Below are 16,854 nucleotides of genomic sequence, written 5' to 3' on the forward strand. Positions count from 1 at the left end.
AACTAGGCTTTTAATTTTTCTTATGCTGAGTTGCTTCATTCAGTGACATCACCTCAGTTCTATTTGATCTCAAGTGTACTGTGAACTGAATAAAGAAAAGAATGAATGAAGTCAAATGTAGCAGAGATGATGCTTCTGGAATGGCTACTTTGTTCATCTTTAAGGAGAAAAATACAAAAAAAAAAAAAAAAAAAAAAAGAGAGAGAGAGAGAAAAAACATGATCCCTAAAATCAAAAAGTGCAATCTAGTTGGAGAAGATAAATAGACCCATCTGATTCATCTAGACACTAATTACAAAGCAGTCTGTGAGCAAGTAGAAGATTGTTTAGTATACATGGAGTGCACAGTTGTTAAAGAGGTGGCAAGCTGATAGCCATCAGCCCTGGGAAAGTGGTGATTTTTCTCCTCCTCCAGCCTCCTCTTTTCCATTTCAACACTCCTCTTCCCTGGGAACTTTCTCTCCAGAAGCCTCATCACTTGTTAAACCAATATAACGGAGACCTAGGGGACCCAAGACTTTTCTCTGTATCCCCTTTGGGATCTGGAACCAAAATGTGTTTCACTTCCTCTGGGACCAAAATATCAACTATGACATAATAACCAGAACAAAAGGAGAGGATGAGTTTGACAACTTTTCAGTGCCTCTCTAATCACTGCATACAATCAGCTTTCTTTCCTGCCTACAGGTTCCTCCTGCAGTCAGCAGAGCTCTGAGAACAGAGAAAACCAAGGGGCAGCTTTCTCAAAGAACTGCATTTGTATGTGGATATTACATGAGAGAAACCTTGACACTCAGCCTTCAGAGGTTTCAGGAGGCAAGTGAGGCACAAAATTAAAGTGGGCACCAAAAAAACCCAGTAACCAACAGAGATGATACTTTATTGCAATACTTTTTAAAATAAAAAATTTATGCAAAAACATCTATAATGAACAAAAATATCAAAATTTTAAATAAAGACAGGATCAATATTACTGATATAGTCCTTTTGCTTCAAGCTAATATGGCTTGATATGAAAAGGTCCTAATGCCTATATTTTAAAATTTTTATATTTTGTTCATCATGGCTGTTCTTGCATTAATTTTAATGTTGAAAAATATTTTCTTTAAAATATTTATCTTGATTATTGAGATTTTTGGTGCCTCCTTGAATTTTTTAATTGAAGTATAGTTGATGAAGTTATAGGTATACAATACAGTGATTCACAGTTTTTAAAGTTTATACTCCATTTTTAGTTATAAAATATTGGCTGTATTCCCTGTGCTGTACAATGTATCCTTATAGTTTATTTTATACATAATAGTTTGTACCTCCTACTCCCCTACACCTGTATTGACCCTCTCCCCTCCCCACTGGTAATCACTAGTTTGTTCTCTGTATCTGTGAGTTTGTTTCTTTTTTGTTATATTAGCTAGCTTGTTGCGTTTTTTTAGATTCTACATATAAGTGATATCAAACAGTATTTGTCTTTCTCTGACTTATTTCACTTAGCATAATACCATACAAGTCCACCAATGTTGTAGCAAATGGCAAAATTTTATTCTTTTTTATGGCTGAGTAGTATTCCATTGTGTGTGTGTGTGTGTGTGTGTGTGTGTGTGTGTATCTCTCACATCTTCTTTGTCCATTCATCTGTTGATGGACACTTAGGTTACTTCCATATCTTGACAATTATAAATAATGCTGCTATAAACATTGGGGTGCATGTTTCTTTTCAAATTAGTGTTTTTATTTTTTTCAGATATAAACCCAGGAGTGGAACTGCTGGGTCATATGGTAGTTCTATTTTTAGTTTTTTGAGAAATTTCCATACTGTTCTCCACAGTGGCTGCACCAATTTATACTCCCACCAACAGTGTACAAGTGTTTCCTTTTCTCCACAGCGTCTCCAATACTTGTTATTAGCGTTCTTTTTGATGATAGGCATTCTGACAGGTGTGAGGTGATATCTCATTGTGACCTTGATCTGCATTTTCCTGATGACTAGTGATGTTGATCATCTTCTTATGTGCCTATTGGCCATCTGCATGTCCACTCGGAAAAATGGCTATTCAGATCTTCTGCTCATTTTTCAGTCAGATTGTTTGTTTTTCTGATAGTGAGTTGTAAGAGCTACTTATATATAAGTTGGATATTAACCCCTTGTCAGTCATCAAATATGCAAAATTGCAAATATTTTCTCCCATTCAATAGGTTGTCTTTTTGTTTTGTCAGTGGTTTCCTTTGCCGTGCAAAATCTTTTACAAAAAAGTCCAATTTGTTAATTTTTGCTTTTATTTCCTTTGCTTTAGGAGACAGAGCCAAAAAAAAATATTGCTATGACTTATGTCAAATAGTGTTCTGCCTATGTTTTCCCTAGGAGCTTTTAAGGTTTCCAGTCTTATATTTGGGTCTTTAATTCATGAGTTTATTTTTTGTTTATTTTTGCATATGGTGTGAGGGAGTGTTCTAACTTCATTGATTTTCCTGTAGCTGTCCAGTTTTCCTAACTCCACATATTGAAAGACTGTCTTTTCCCCATTGTATATTCTTGCCTCCTTTGCCATAGATTACTTGACCATAAGTACGTGAGTTTATTTCTAGGGCACCCCTCTAAATTTTACACCTGAGGTCAGTGACTCATTCATCTTACCCTCACTAGGTCCAGTCCTGCCACAGGGTCATTGATGATTAAGGGGAAAAGAGGGAAGAAAAATTTGTGTGGGATGCCAACATGAAGAATATAGCTTCCAATTATATCAGGACATCATAATTGAGCTTTCCTGGAATGAAACAGAAATAAAAAGCCAGGAAGAAAATAACAGGTCAGAGATATGGTTAAACACATGGGAATTCTCATAGCCACAAGAGGGCATCAATTAAAAGTCTGAGAGAATATGCTTTTCCAAGAGAGTATGGAAAGAAAGGGATGGAGGACTAAGGACTAATCTGAGGATTACTGTTAGTTCTAAATGACCAATTTTCCTCTAGTAGATTATCACTTTCACAGTATAACTATTCTAGAACAGTGCTTCTCAAACTTAACCTGCATCTGAATCACCTGGAGGGCTTGTTGAAATGCAGATTACTGGGCTCCCAGGACTCTATTTCAGTAGATTTGGGGTAGGGCTTGAGAATTTGCATACCTAGCAATTTCCCAGGATATGCTGATATTTCTCGTCTGAAGCCCATACTTTGAGACGCACTGGTGGGCTAGAGTAAGCACAATCTTTACAACAGAGTGATTTGTTTAAAAATGTATGTAGTAAAATACTCCACTGAGGAATCAAATTTTATTATTTCCTACTACTATAAACTCTTCAGGAAGAATCAAAAGGAATTAAGAAAGGTGTTCAGAGACTTGGAGGTTTAAAATTTGATAAGGGAGGCCACCAAGTTTTGATTTTTGCTACTGTGGAGGGTAAGAGGATTAGTTTGCACAAGTGACATGGATCAGAGCCCATTAAAATGCAGCCCCTTGCAACTGGAAGAACTGGGAACTAAGTCCAGTGATCTTGGGAGCTTTGGTCAAGGTCCTCAAGTCACCCATGGGGGGGAAATTTGAGACTGCCTGACCGCTGCCCATATTGGAGCACACTGCTAAAACATGGGCTCTAGCAGCCAGAAGCACACAGACCTTGAGCAAAGGTTCTGTCCTCCAATCTCCTGCACAAATCTTGGGGTTCTTCTATAGTTCAAGGTAAGGGAAATGAGCACTGAAAATCACTGAGTCTGGACTTCTCAGAAATCATGAGAAGAATGAAAAGCTCAAGTTGTTTTTAACATGATTGAGCAAAATGGGGAAATGTGACATTTCTTGAATTCCAACTGTCATGGGGCACACCATGCTTTTTTCAGTCAGAGGAGACATTCTGATAGCGGACCAGCTCAATATGCTGCACGAGCTTGACAAGTTCACGGAGTAATATATGGAGCCCTGGGTGTCTCCTCTTACCCCAAGACTTTGCTGAGAAGCCATCAGTTCCATTCTTGCTTCCTCCAGGATGAATGAGATGGTACAATCTGTTTTCCATGTCAAAATCAGTGAATCTGCTGAGAATTATTTAACAGTTTGAAGCACGCCAAGCAAGTTACCAACAAGAAACATGTCTCATGGTTAGACACGGGCGCTGGATTTATCTCAGTGTTATAAGCTTCCACACAGGCTGCTTGAGCTCCATTTCTAGCTTTACAAATTGTGGAGTAAGGAGAGATGCACAGGATGACAAAATGACCAATCAACTGAGCCAGTTTAGCAGAAGCAGGAACTCAGAACTAGAGGTGGGGTAAGCAGTAAGCCATTTCCACCCTCTACATGTGTCTGCAAACTATGCCCTTGGGCCAAACCTGGATGCCACCTGTTTCTATAAACAAAGCTTTATTGGAACACAACCATGCTCACTTGCTTACATTGTGTCTATGGCTGCTTCAGTGGTAGAGTTGAGTAATTGTGACAGAGATTGACAGGCCTACAAAGCAGAAAATATTTACTACCTGACCCTTTATAGGAAAATTTTGCTGACCTCTGTGCTAGGAAGAAGGCTCCCAGTTCACTAAATTCACCTGGAATATATTCCAATTGAATTTTATTTATATCTCAAAGGACAAGGGGCTTCAGTGATACCTGGTAGCAGTCATATCTGTGAACAAATTTGACAGAAAACATCAATATCCCTAATTTGGTGAAATGTGACATATAGCCCCCATCTGATGGTGATGTTCAGCCTGTTTTTTAGGCTTCACTTTTAATAATTGGTCCTAAATTTCAGATCCTCCTATTCCTTTAGCTGGATTGGATGCTGGTGGAATTTCTGCTGTGGTCTGCCCATAGCTGTCCCACAAAGTAGCCAGTTACTTTCGGGCCCTGCCTGGCATTACTCTGTGTAGGTAAAATGAAGACATTGGCAACCTTGTCCTCCCAGGTGTATGCTCTTTCTTTCCTTGGAAAGATCTCACCAATTGCTGTGGACTGGTGTCCTCACACTCTCTTCCTATCAAAACCTGCCCTCAAGAAAACATAAATCTCACTCCCAGGAAAATACAAACAACATATAACAATACAAGATCATCTCCCCAGAGGGATCAAAGTCCTAGATGCATCAGCAAGGAAGTGGTAAACAAATTTTTCTTTATTCTCTTTTTGAAGTAAGATACAAAGAAAAAAATAACACCAAGTAAGCTCTTCCTCTAAGAGCCAGTTCCTCTGTGCTTAATCTTGTAACCCAAGAACACCCACATCAAAATCACTCAGAATACTTAATAAAAAAATGCAGATTCTGAAGCCAAATCCTGGGCCAATTGAATCAAAATATCTAAAGATAAATCACAGGAATCTTTGTTTCAAGAAGTACAATTCCCTCTTCATGATTCTTATGTTGAGTAAAGTTTGAAAACCATTGCATTGTACTGGGTACAATTATTCCACCTGCTGGACTTGTATCCTGATGAGTAGTAATGGTAGTCTGGAGACACTCCAGAGCCTGTCTTTGCTCTCGGTCTGATTGGCTATTTAATGGTCCCCCTGACTTACAGGTGAGCTGATGAATTTCTCACACTTATAAGGGCTCTCTCTGATGGCACTGGTGTAATGCTGCAGAGTGTACAAGGCATTTATTATTTATTTTCACACTACCTGCACAGAGCAATGATATGAGGTCATCATTAGTAAGTTTCAGGAAAGTGACCCAGTTTCCTTAATTGTAAAATGGGGATTTTAATAAAGCCTATTTCAAAAGGTTGTGAGAATTGAGATAATGCACATTAAGTGCAGAGTATGCAGGAAGTGGTTAATAACGTCAACAATTACTGTTGCTAATTTTATTTTGCATGAGAAAATTAAAACTCAGAAGTTTTATTCAATAGATTAGTTACACAACTTGTAAGATGCTAAGAGGAAGTCTCAGAAACCCCTACTTTTTGAAGTCAGTCCTTTTTATCCAAAGGTTTGTTTACCATTCATCCTGAAACTTACAATGAGCTTCAGAGCCCCTTATTTGCACCGGACCCCTTCCAAGACTCTAAGAAGGACCTGGCAATACAATATGTTCACACAGCCAAAATTTTTATAATATTTGCAAAAGTTAGATAATTTAATCATAATTGGTGTAGAAAATTGTTTCTTCCCAGGCCCATTCTGTCATGCTTTCTTTCTGTTGGCATTGAAGTGGCTACAGGCATTTTAGAGTTCCAGCTAAAAGAAAATTGAATTGGGGATACTTTCAGTTTGGATTTAGTGGGATATTTTTATGTGGTTTGTAATCACTTCTGTGTATAGTCACATTATTACTAGCAGTTTCAATGTTGAATTGACTTCAATGAATAATCCTACTGACCATTTATCTAGCCTTTGTGGTATCATGACAGGACAGTATCTAGACCAGAGCTCATATTTTATGAGGGTGCATCTGAGTACCCAGCACCCAGTATTGGAGGTACATGCATAGTGGAAGTGAAACTAGTCATGTATGACATAGCTCCAGAAGCTAGTCTGTAGTAAAATCTTACACACTGCAGAAAAGTAAACTTATAAACAAAAGCTTCTGTTCTCACTTATGTCTAGGCAAAACAGAAGTTGTCTCTTGTCAAGAATATACTCAAACATTCAGTATATACAATACCTGCTCCAGAGTTTTTCCCCCTTTTTGATAGGAATTGTACAAAATAGAATTTATTAGAATTCCTCAATTTGCAAATCACAAAAATATAGCAGTTCTGAAATCGGTGAGTACAAACTATTTGTAAGTCACATGATTTATACATCCCTCCCTAAAATAGAATATATGACTAGACCTATAAGAAATTGAGAAATTGAATTAGTAACTAAACATCTTTCTTCAAAGTAAAGTCCAAGACCATAAGGCACCACTGGTGAATTTTTTCAAAATATTTAAGAAAGAAATTAAAAACCAAAAAAAGAGAAATAATACCAGTCCTGCTCAAGTTCACTTGGGAAATAGAGTAGGGACCACTTAGTAACTCAGTGAATGAGGTCAGTATTATCCTAATGTCAAAGCCAGACAAAACACTACATGAAATGGAAACTATAGCCAATGTCTCTCATGAAAAAAGAAGCAAAAATCTTCAACAAAATATTAATAAACCAAATCCAGCAATGTATAAACAAGGATTATGCACTTTTACCCAGGAATCCAAGGTTGGTTTAACACCAGAAAATTGATCAATATAATATATGATATGACTAGAAGAAAAGACAAACTTACAGGATCTCAACTGATGCAGTAAAAACACTTGACAAGATCCAACACCCATTATGATAAAAGTTCTTAACAAGCAAAGAATAGAAGGGAATTTTTGCAATCTGTTAATAGAACTTAAAATAAAACAAGAAAACATGCCGCTAATATCATACTTAGTGGTAGAAGATTGAGTGCTTTCTCCCGAAGGCAAGGAACAAGTAAGAATGTCCACTCTCAAAACTTCTACCCAGCATTATACAGGAGCTTCTAATTAGTGCAATAATGCAGAAATTAAAATTTAAAGACATGCAAACTGGAAGAAAAGAAGGTAAAATTGTTTATTGGCAGACAATACAATCCTATATGTAGAAAATCATAAATATATATTTTTTAAAAACATTGTAATAAGTAAGTTTAGCAAGGTTGCAGGATACAAGATCAATAAACAAACAGAAAATCAACTGTATAAATTACTAGCACCATACAATCAGAAAATAAAATAAAGAAAACAATTGCATTCACAACAGTATTGAAAACAAACAATAAAGAATGAATTTAATGAAGTAAGTGCAAAGGAGGCAAGAGAGAACTTTCTGGACTGGCAGAAATTTTAAAAACATTGTACAACTATATAAATTTACTAAAAATCACTGAACTGTGCACTCACAATGATAAATTTTATGGCATATTAACTATACTTCAATAACCCTGATTAAAAATATATAGACTGAAAAAAACTTTTTATTTCTATAAGAAATAGAAATATCTTCCTTGTCTCATAGAAATTTAAAAATTATTTCATGATGAGGCAAAGATTATGTAGCCAAAATATGGGGGAAAGTGTTTTAGAGGTTAGTCAATTAAAAATATCTTATTTTTTTCTGAACTTTATAGGATTTTTCAGCATTAAAATGTCTCCTTTCTAAATAAATGTTTGTCATATTTTTATTTATAATTTGTATTGCTTTTCTTAAAGGGGCCCCTAAAATTGCATAAGTTTGAATCTTACAAAATCCACTTCTGCTCCTACTCCTGTTCCCTAGTCCCTTTCCCTAGAGGGAACCACCTTTATTAGCTTATTATGTAGGCACACCACAGAGATATTGTGGGTTCACTTCCAGACCACCACAATAAAGTGACTATCACTATAAAGTAAGTCACACAAATGTTTTGGTTTCCCAGTGAATATAAAAGTTATGTTTATATATATACTGTAACCTATTAAGTGTGCAATAGCACTGTCTTAAAAATGATGTATATACATTAATTAAAAAATACTTTATTGCTAAAAAATGCCAACCATTATCTGAGCCTTCAGAGAGTCACGGCCTTTTTGCTGGTGGAGGCTCTCACCTTGATGTTGATGGCTGCTGACAGATCAGGGTGGTGGTTGCTGAAGGTTGAGGAGGCCGTGGCAATTTCTTAAAATAAAACAACAATGAAGTTTGCTTCATTGATTGACTCTTCTTGTCTTGAGTATTTCTCTGCTGCATGCAGTGTTGTTTGATAGCATTTTACCCATATAGGCCTTCTTTCAGAATTGCAGACAATCCTTTCGAATCTTGCCCCCACTTTATCAACTAAGTTTATGTCATATTCTAAATCCTTTGTTTTCATTTCAAAAATCTACACAGCATTTTCATCAGGAGTAGATTCTATTTCAATAAACCACTTTTTTCACTTTTAGATAAGAAGTTTCTCCTCATCCACTAAAGTTTTCTCATGAAATTGCAGAAATTCAGTCACATCTTCAGGCTCCACTTCTAAATCTAGTTCTCTTGCTATTTCCACCACTTACCCAATCACTTCCTCCACAGAAGTCCTGAGCCCCTCAAAGTCATCCATGAGGGTTGGGATCAACTTCTTCCAAACTTCTATTAATGTTGGTATTTTGACCTTTTCCCTTGAATCGTTAATGTTCTTAATGGCATTTAGAATGGTGAATCCTTTCCTGAACACTGTCAGTTCATTTTGCCCAATTCCATCAGAAGAATCACTATCTATGGCAGATACAGCCTTACAAAAATGTGTTTCTTAAATAATAAGACCTGAAAATCAAACTGAATTTTTAACCCACAGGCTTCAGAGTGGATATTGTATTAGCAGGTATGAAAACATTAATCTCATATATTTCCATGAGAGCTCTTGGGTGACTGGTTACATTGGCAATAAGCAGTTAAATTTTGAAAGGAATCATTTTTTTGTGAAGTAGGTCTCCATAGTGGGCTTAAAATAGTAAATCATATTGTAAACAGCTGTGTTGTCATCTAGGTTTTTTTTTTTTCTTTTTCTTTTTGTTTTTGCAGTAAAAGATTATTCTATCTGCACCAAACTTTTAAGTTTAACATTGTGTATTTTTGTATTTGATAGTAAGCTTTTCTATTTGATATAAATGTTGTCACTATATTTGGAAACTGCCCTGATTGGGTTTGGTCTTAATATTTATTTGGTATCCTTCTCTCTGTTTTTATCCAGGTTTTGTTGTTCCATTTATAGAGCACAGGCAAGGTAGATTTTGCATAATTCTTAAGGGCCCTAGGATTTTCAGAATGGTACCTAAGCACTGACTTCAACTGTAAGTCACCAGCCTCATTAGCCCCTAACAAGAGAGTCAACCTGTCCTCTGAAGCTTTGAAGCCAGGCATTGACTTCTTTCTAGACGTGAACATCCCAGATGGTGTCTTTTCCAATATAAAGCTGTTCCATCTACATTGAGAATGTGTTGTTTAGTGGAGCCACTTTCATTAATTATCTCAGCTGGATTGTCTGGGTAACTTGCTGCTTCACTTTGCAGTTTATGTTATGGAGATGGCTTCTTTCTTAAACCTCATGAGCCAACTTCTGCGAGCTGCAAACTTTTCTTCTGCAGCTTCCTCACCCGCCTCTCTCAGCCTTCACAGAACTGAAGAGAGTTGGGATCTTCTTCTAGACTAGGCTTTGGTTTAAGGGAATGCTGTGGCTGGTTTGATCTTATATCCAGACCACTAAAACTTTCTCCCTATCAGCGGTGAGTCTGTTTTGCTTTCTTATCATTCGTGTGCTCACTGGAGTAACACTTTTAATTTCCTTCAGGAACTTTTCCTTTACATCTAAAACTTGGCTAACTGGCACGAGAGGCTTTCAGCTTGTCTCAGCTTTTGACATGCCTTCCTCATTAAGCTTAATCATTTCTAGCTTTTGATTTAAAGTGAGAGACACGTGACACTTCCTTTCACTTGAACACTTGAGAGGCCATTGCAGGGTTATTAATTGGCCTAATTTCAATAGTGTTGTGTCTCAGGGAATAGGGAGGCCCTGGGAGAGGGGAAGAGATGGAGAACAGATGCCAAGTAGAGCAGTCAGAACACACACATTTATCAGTTAAACTTGCTATCTTATATGCGCACGGTTCATGATGCCTCAAAACAATGACAACAATAGCACCAAAGTTGACTGATCACAGATCACCACAACAAATAGCATAATAATAATGAAGAAGTTTGAAATATTGTGAGAATTACCAAAATGTGACCAACAGACAAGAAATGAGCAAATGGTCCTGGAAAAAAAAAGGTGGGGGCATGACAGACTGGTTCAGTGCAGGGTTGGCACAAACCTTCAATTTGGAAAAAACAATATTTGCAAAGCTCAATGAAGCAAAGTGCAATAAAATGAGGTAGGTTTGTATCGCCTTCCAGAGACAATCTAACTGCTGAATAATAACATAATCTAACATAATAACATAATAGATAATCTAGCATCACTAAGGGCCAGGCTACGCAGTAAGGACTTTCCATCATCAACTAACTCACTCTTGGCAGCGACTCTATGGGATGGGCACTGTTTTTACCCCATTTTACAGATGAGGACACTGAGGCAGCAAAAAGTAAAGTAAATCTCCTATGGTAAGTTTCAAACCCAGGCAAGATAGCTGCAGTCTTTACTCTTAACTACCCCTCAAAATTGCCTCTCAATACATAAAGAAGGGGGTGGGGGTGGGGTTGGGGGTTGGGGCTGGGGTGGAGGTGAGAGGGCAGTGGGAATGGTCTAAAGCACAGGTAGAAAGAACTGTTTTCCACACATGCTGCACACACTTTTCTGTACTGCTCTTCTGTGTCTCAACAATATGTCTTGAAGACAGCACTTGCTATATAATTCTGTGGGCCCAGTGCAAAGTGAAAATGTGAGGCCCCCTTCTTCAAAAATTATTAAGAATTTCAAGCAGGGAGGGTATAACTCAGTGGTAGAGTGTGGGCTTAGCATGCACAAGGTCCTGGGTTCAATCCCCAGTACCTCCATTAAAAAATAATGACAAATAAATAAGTGAACCTAATTGCTTCCTCTCCCCCACCAAAGGAAAGAATTGCAAGAAGGCAACAGCAGAGTATTAAACCAAGCACCACCTGTGGTCACATGTCCCGCACGGAGACCATGGGACCCAATAAATTTGCCTCTAATTCTTATCTCAACCATAGCTTATTAGCTGGTCATAGAACTGAGAGGTGCCACAATCTAGAAATAGGCCTACTCTTTTGTTCCGGTTGTCAACTTATGGAGGGTGAGGTATCAAGCCCACTCACACAGCTCCTGCTACTGACTAGGAGAGGAAACAAGAGTCTGGTTGCATAAATATATGGATAGAGATCTGGAGATCAGGAATCCATAGTCTGGAGCTACCTCACCTCTTATCTTTTGCTTTATTTTTAGCAAAGTAGTTTAGGCCACTAATATTGATGAGATCAGCAAAGCTAGCACTAAACTCTTCCCCTCTACCTGGACCTCTGCATACCAAAACTGAAATTATTCCCAGCCTGCACTTGCAAGTAAAATTTATCAAGCTGCTATACCCAAATAGTACTGAAAAATTGGACTGCTAAACTCTCCAAAGCATTTCACATCATTTGGCTTTTTCCTTTCCTTTGTAGGGAAAAGCAGGACCCACCTGAAGAGATCAGCTCAGCTGACTCCCACTGATGCTATCAGTGGGTGGAGATTTGCTGCGTGAAGACCCTCCAGACACTTTTCTGACCTGCTGATGGAAGGTCAGCTTTGTCCTCGCCTTTTTTGTCTTTTCCAGCTGCTACCTATAATGACCTAGGGAATTAGAGGCATTGGTCTGGCAAAGAACATCCAACTCAGAGTCAACCAAAAAGGTCCAGGCAAGAAAAAAAGAGCCGAGAAGAAAATTTCCAGAACATTTCCATTTAGAAGCACGATGAAACTTGTTGACTAAGGTATCCACGTTATCTAGGGCATGCATTTGACAATCTGGCACAGGTGATGAAGCTGACAAACACACACAAGAAATGAGCACAACATTATCTGTAAATTGGTTGTGATTGAATACTTCATGTCATCAAGGGAATAGAGGCAATGAAAGAAAAGCCTTATTTCTCTGCAAAGAAAGGAATTTCTGTCAGAAAGAGACTGGGAAATAAAAGAGAAAGATGTCTTAAGAGAGATCACTCTGCATTCTGTAAAGTACATGCTGGTAAAAGGAAAAGGGAAAAGCAGCTTGATTCTGAAACTCTATTCAGTGTAATTTCGTGTAAGCTGTTCTCTAAAGAGACTGAACCCTAATCAGCAGCATCTTCTTCCAGATGGCTCTAAGTGTGCTTTAATCTGTTTTTTAAGAGAGCGTGGGGATGATTCCTTACTATGAGGAAAGGTGCATATTGAGACTCGATCAAAGGAGTCTTCCAATACATATTTATAACTTAAAGAGCACTCTCAAAATGGTTTGTAAGGGTTTTCCCTTTTCCTAGTCTCTGCCTGGCACTTGTTGGCTCATAACGGCTGAGATGATGACATGCTTCAGTGGAATTCTGGTTCTTAAGTGGCTGCCAAGTCCATGGGTTCTTTTTTCCAAGACCCTTAATCGACACTTGTTGAATGAATGAAAATAAAGAGACTACACCCCCACATCCAGTGGCATGCCAGCTGACAAAGTAGGAGCCACAGGAGGAAGGCCAGGTTGGCATCTTCAGCTGAAGGCAAGGAATCTGAGTTCCATCGTTACCTACACAGAACAGAATGATGTGAACAAAGCTGCGAGATCTGATCCTTATGACACTTCCAGCTTTATGAGCAATTTTAGCAGTTTTTTTTTAAATAAACACGGTAAAACAATGCCACTGTGCCAACAATGAAGCCATAATTTCTGAAGAAAAGTTGGAAGAAAATTCTTGAGAGAGGATTCCTGGTCACTGCACTTACTCATTCCTTTGCTTATTCATCCAAGTATTTATTGAGCACCTACTAAGTCTCAGTTCTTGTGCTAAGGTCCTGAGGATATGCAGGTAAATAAAATAACATGCCCTGCCTGCTCTCCTCATGTTGACAATCCAGTGGGAACATTTCTATTACAATAGTTTGACGAGGGCTGTGATGCCATAGTATGTTAGGGAAACACATTTTGAAGGATACTTAATCAGAATTGAAGAGCAGTAAAGAATTTCCAGAGAAGAAACACAAAAACATAGACCTAAAAAATGAGTATGACTTAGGCAAGCAAAGATGGGGAAGGATATTCCAAGAGAAGAGAATAGCATTTGCAAAAGGCCAAAGGCAAGTTGGGGAAGAGGCATGCTGGGTACTAGAGGAAGTTCATGATGATTGGCGGTTGAGCTGGGGCTGAGGATGAAGGGGGGAGGATCGGGTTGGAAGGCTGGAAAGGAAACCAAGAAGGCACCTATCCTTTTCCATACTCAGATAGGGATCTACATTTAATTGAATTAAAATTTGCAAACTCAGACTATACTAAATGCTGTCAGAAATACAAGGCTCAGTTAGAAAACTGTCTCTGCCCTCAAGGAGCTTGAGTCAGTAACAAATACTCAGGATCCAGGATCTATGTCAAATCACAAAACTTAAACTATTTGCAGTGTTATATGTAATATGCTGAGTGGCCTGTGAATTAGTATGACCAAAAAACAATAACTCACTTGCAGAAAAAACTCGACAGGCCTTCTGACTGGCAGAATATGACAAAAATGATGATTTGTCACATCCACGAGATAGGAGACGTCCCACAATGATACTGAGGGCTGATACGGAAGTTCTGGTTTGTGAAAGAAGAATAATCTTATTCTTTTCATGTGTGGATGTTAGATGTGATTTGAGGGTGTGTATGTGTGTTTCAAACACACCAAGAGAGATTCTTGAACTCTCTGCCTTCTACCAACATTAAGAAATAGAGGTGATCTAAATTTGTAGTGTATATAAATGTCAAACCACCATTCTATGCAAGAGAGACTAATATTGTATGTCAACACTATATCAATTAAAAAAATAAAAAGAATCTATGATGCCACTGGGAGGAAAAATAAATGAAGATGATCTGAATTAATTATGACTCAAAATCATCTCTTTTAAATTCTAGAAATATTAAGAGGGAAGTTCTGTCACAGAAGAAAATTACAGTGTGTATTTTCTGATGCAGTAGCAGCAGGTGGAACTTAGAAACTTAGAGACAGAATTTACCTCAAAGTTCCCTTTCTTTCAGTAGAAGTTTGAAAAAATCTGAATTCCATCTGATTTTATAAAATAATTACTGAGTATCATTTTCTTCTCAAAGTCCATATGTTTGACTGATATGTCATCCAAAGAATCTTCTAGAACTTCTGGAAAGTTCTCAGGAGACATTTGCAATTTTGGCGATGTAAAAATAAAGACAGTGCCTATTTTAAAGTTAGGGAATATTTAAAGGAATAGGCTGAAACTAACATGAAATGCCAGCCTACTCACAATCCTGCAGAAAAATTGGTGCTGTTTAATATTTTCCCTTTAGTATAATTTTGGTGGGATGATAATAGGTTTTTTGATAAGTTTCTTTCTGGACTCCAATCAGGTAGACTCCAATTCCAGTCTTAACTAGAGCTGGAATTTGTTGATCTCCAGAATATGAGTTCTTTGAACAAAGGCCTCAACAGCCAACTACAACTAAACAAACAAGCTAATTACAATAATAGCTTGGAAAACCACTAACCAAGATGGTGGTTCCCAATCTCTGACCAGAAGATTTGTAGAGCTACTGCAAAAACATTTCAAGTCCCTATGTTCCCCAAACAATGTCTTGCTACGCTGTCCACCTAATCTTATGCAAAAAAGTATGCCATCCTTTAACAATATATTCCCATAGTATTTTGTTTTAATAAATAGAAAACATTTAAGGGTTACTAAAGTTGCAGCAGTCTTTTGTCATTTGTCCCAAGCAACATATTCCAAAAGTACAACTATGACATAGCTTAAAACATTTCTACCTTAAAAAAGAATCCTCAATTCTGCCGGACAGAAGGCCTGTTGAGTTTTTTCTGCAACTGAGTTATTTTTTTGTCATGCTAATTCACAGGCCACTCATTAGCATATTATATACAACATTGCAAATAAATAGTTTAAGGATATAATTAAGCCCAGCAGAATTTTTAGCTGGTCTGAGTAATGTGCCTTTGTGTTGTCCTCCACCCACACAGAGTCCCACAAAAATCCTCAGACTCTTCAAACAAAGAGAACATATTGCCCTGTCCGCAAAGGAGTGCAAAACTGTATCTTCATCTCAATTGCAGCAGCTTTCCTTGGTCTGACTTATCAGGTAACGTTATCATCTTTTTCCATTGTGAGATGCCTTCATGCTGTTTTTAAAGATGTAATTATTCATGTGACTCTTTGCAAGCTACCTCAAATCCTTTTGGGAAGTAGGGGTGGCATGAATAATAACAAACTAGCTTGCAATGTTGTACTAGAAATAGATTTCATTATAAAGCAAGAGTTCTTAAAAACTTACATTTTTTTTTCTGGATAATGGGTCCCACTGGGCCGACATCTCTGTCAGAATGAGGAACTTTTCAATGCCAGACACATAAAGTTAATTCAACACTTACTGACCAATTCGTATGTGCTGCTTTGTCCTAGGAAACAAAGATAAATCAAAATCACCTGTCATCTTCTTACTCTGTATTAGCTCAGAAAACGGTGGGGTGGGAGGTGTCTTTGGTGGCTCTGTCACAATTTTGCTTTGTTTGAAGTGCCACAGAGGCAGAGAAAAGAGAGCAGTTGTTATGGCACTGGAGGGAATGAAGAGTGAATCAAGAAAGTTTTGCTTCATCAAAGAGACATCTGAGATGCCTTGAAGGATTAGCTGAATTTTACCACGCAAAGGAGAGTGGGAGGTCACTCTAGGGAAAGGGAACAGTGTGAAGAAAGGCATCCTCCCAGTTTTCCTTCTGCCACCCTCGCTGCTTTATTAGCTCTTCCTCCTTTTCCTATCTCTCAATAATTTGGGTTACCCAGTACTCTAGCCTGGACCCACTTAGCTCACACTACAAACAAACCTTAGGCAATCTCGTCCACACCCACGGATGGCTTGATTCCCATCTTTATGCTGATGACAACTAAGTATGTATCTCCAGCCCAGATCTCTCCGCTTAACTCCAGGTGAATGTAACCAAACTATTGACAACATCTCTGTTTTGGTTCCTCCGGGATCCCTCAAACTAAGCATGTTCAGAACTGAATTCATCTCCTCACACTCTTCCTCCTGTAATTTTCCCATTTCAGTGACTGGCACTCCAATCCCTCAGGTGTCCACACCAAAAGCGCCATCCATGACTCCTCACCTTTTCTCACCCACCGCCCCCATCCAATGCATTGCCAGCTTCTATCCAGATAATCTCTGAACTAGTTCATGAATGTATCTCCTCGC

At 38.1% G+C, this 16,854-nt stretch overlaps 1 pseudogene; it reads right to left on the reverse strand.

Moving 5' to 3' along the window:
- Positions 1–474: 474 nt before the first annotated feature.
- On the reverse strand, positions 475–14,798 carry LOC116668473 (annotated as a pseudogene).
- Between the last annotated feature and the right edge of the window lie 2,056 nt (positions 14,799–16,854).

Source organism: Camelus ferus, chromosome 14 (assembly GCF_009834535.1).
Source record: "Camelus ferus isolate YT-003-E chromosome 14, BCGSAC_Cfer_1.0, whole genome shotgun sequence".
NCBI lineage: Eukaryota > Metazoa > Chordata > Mammalia > Artiodactyla > Camelidae > Camelus > Camelus ferus.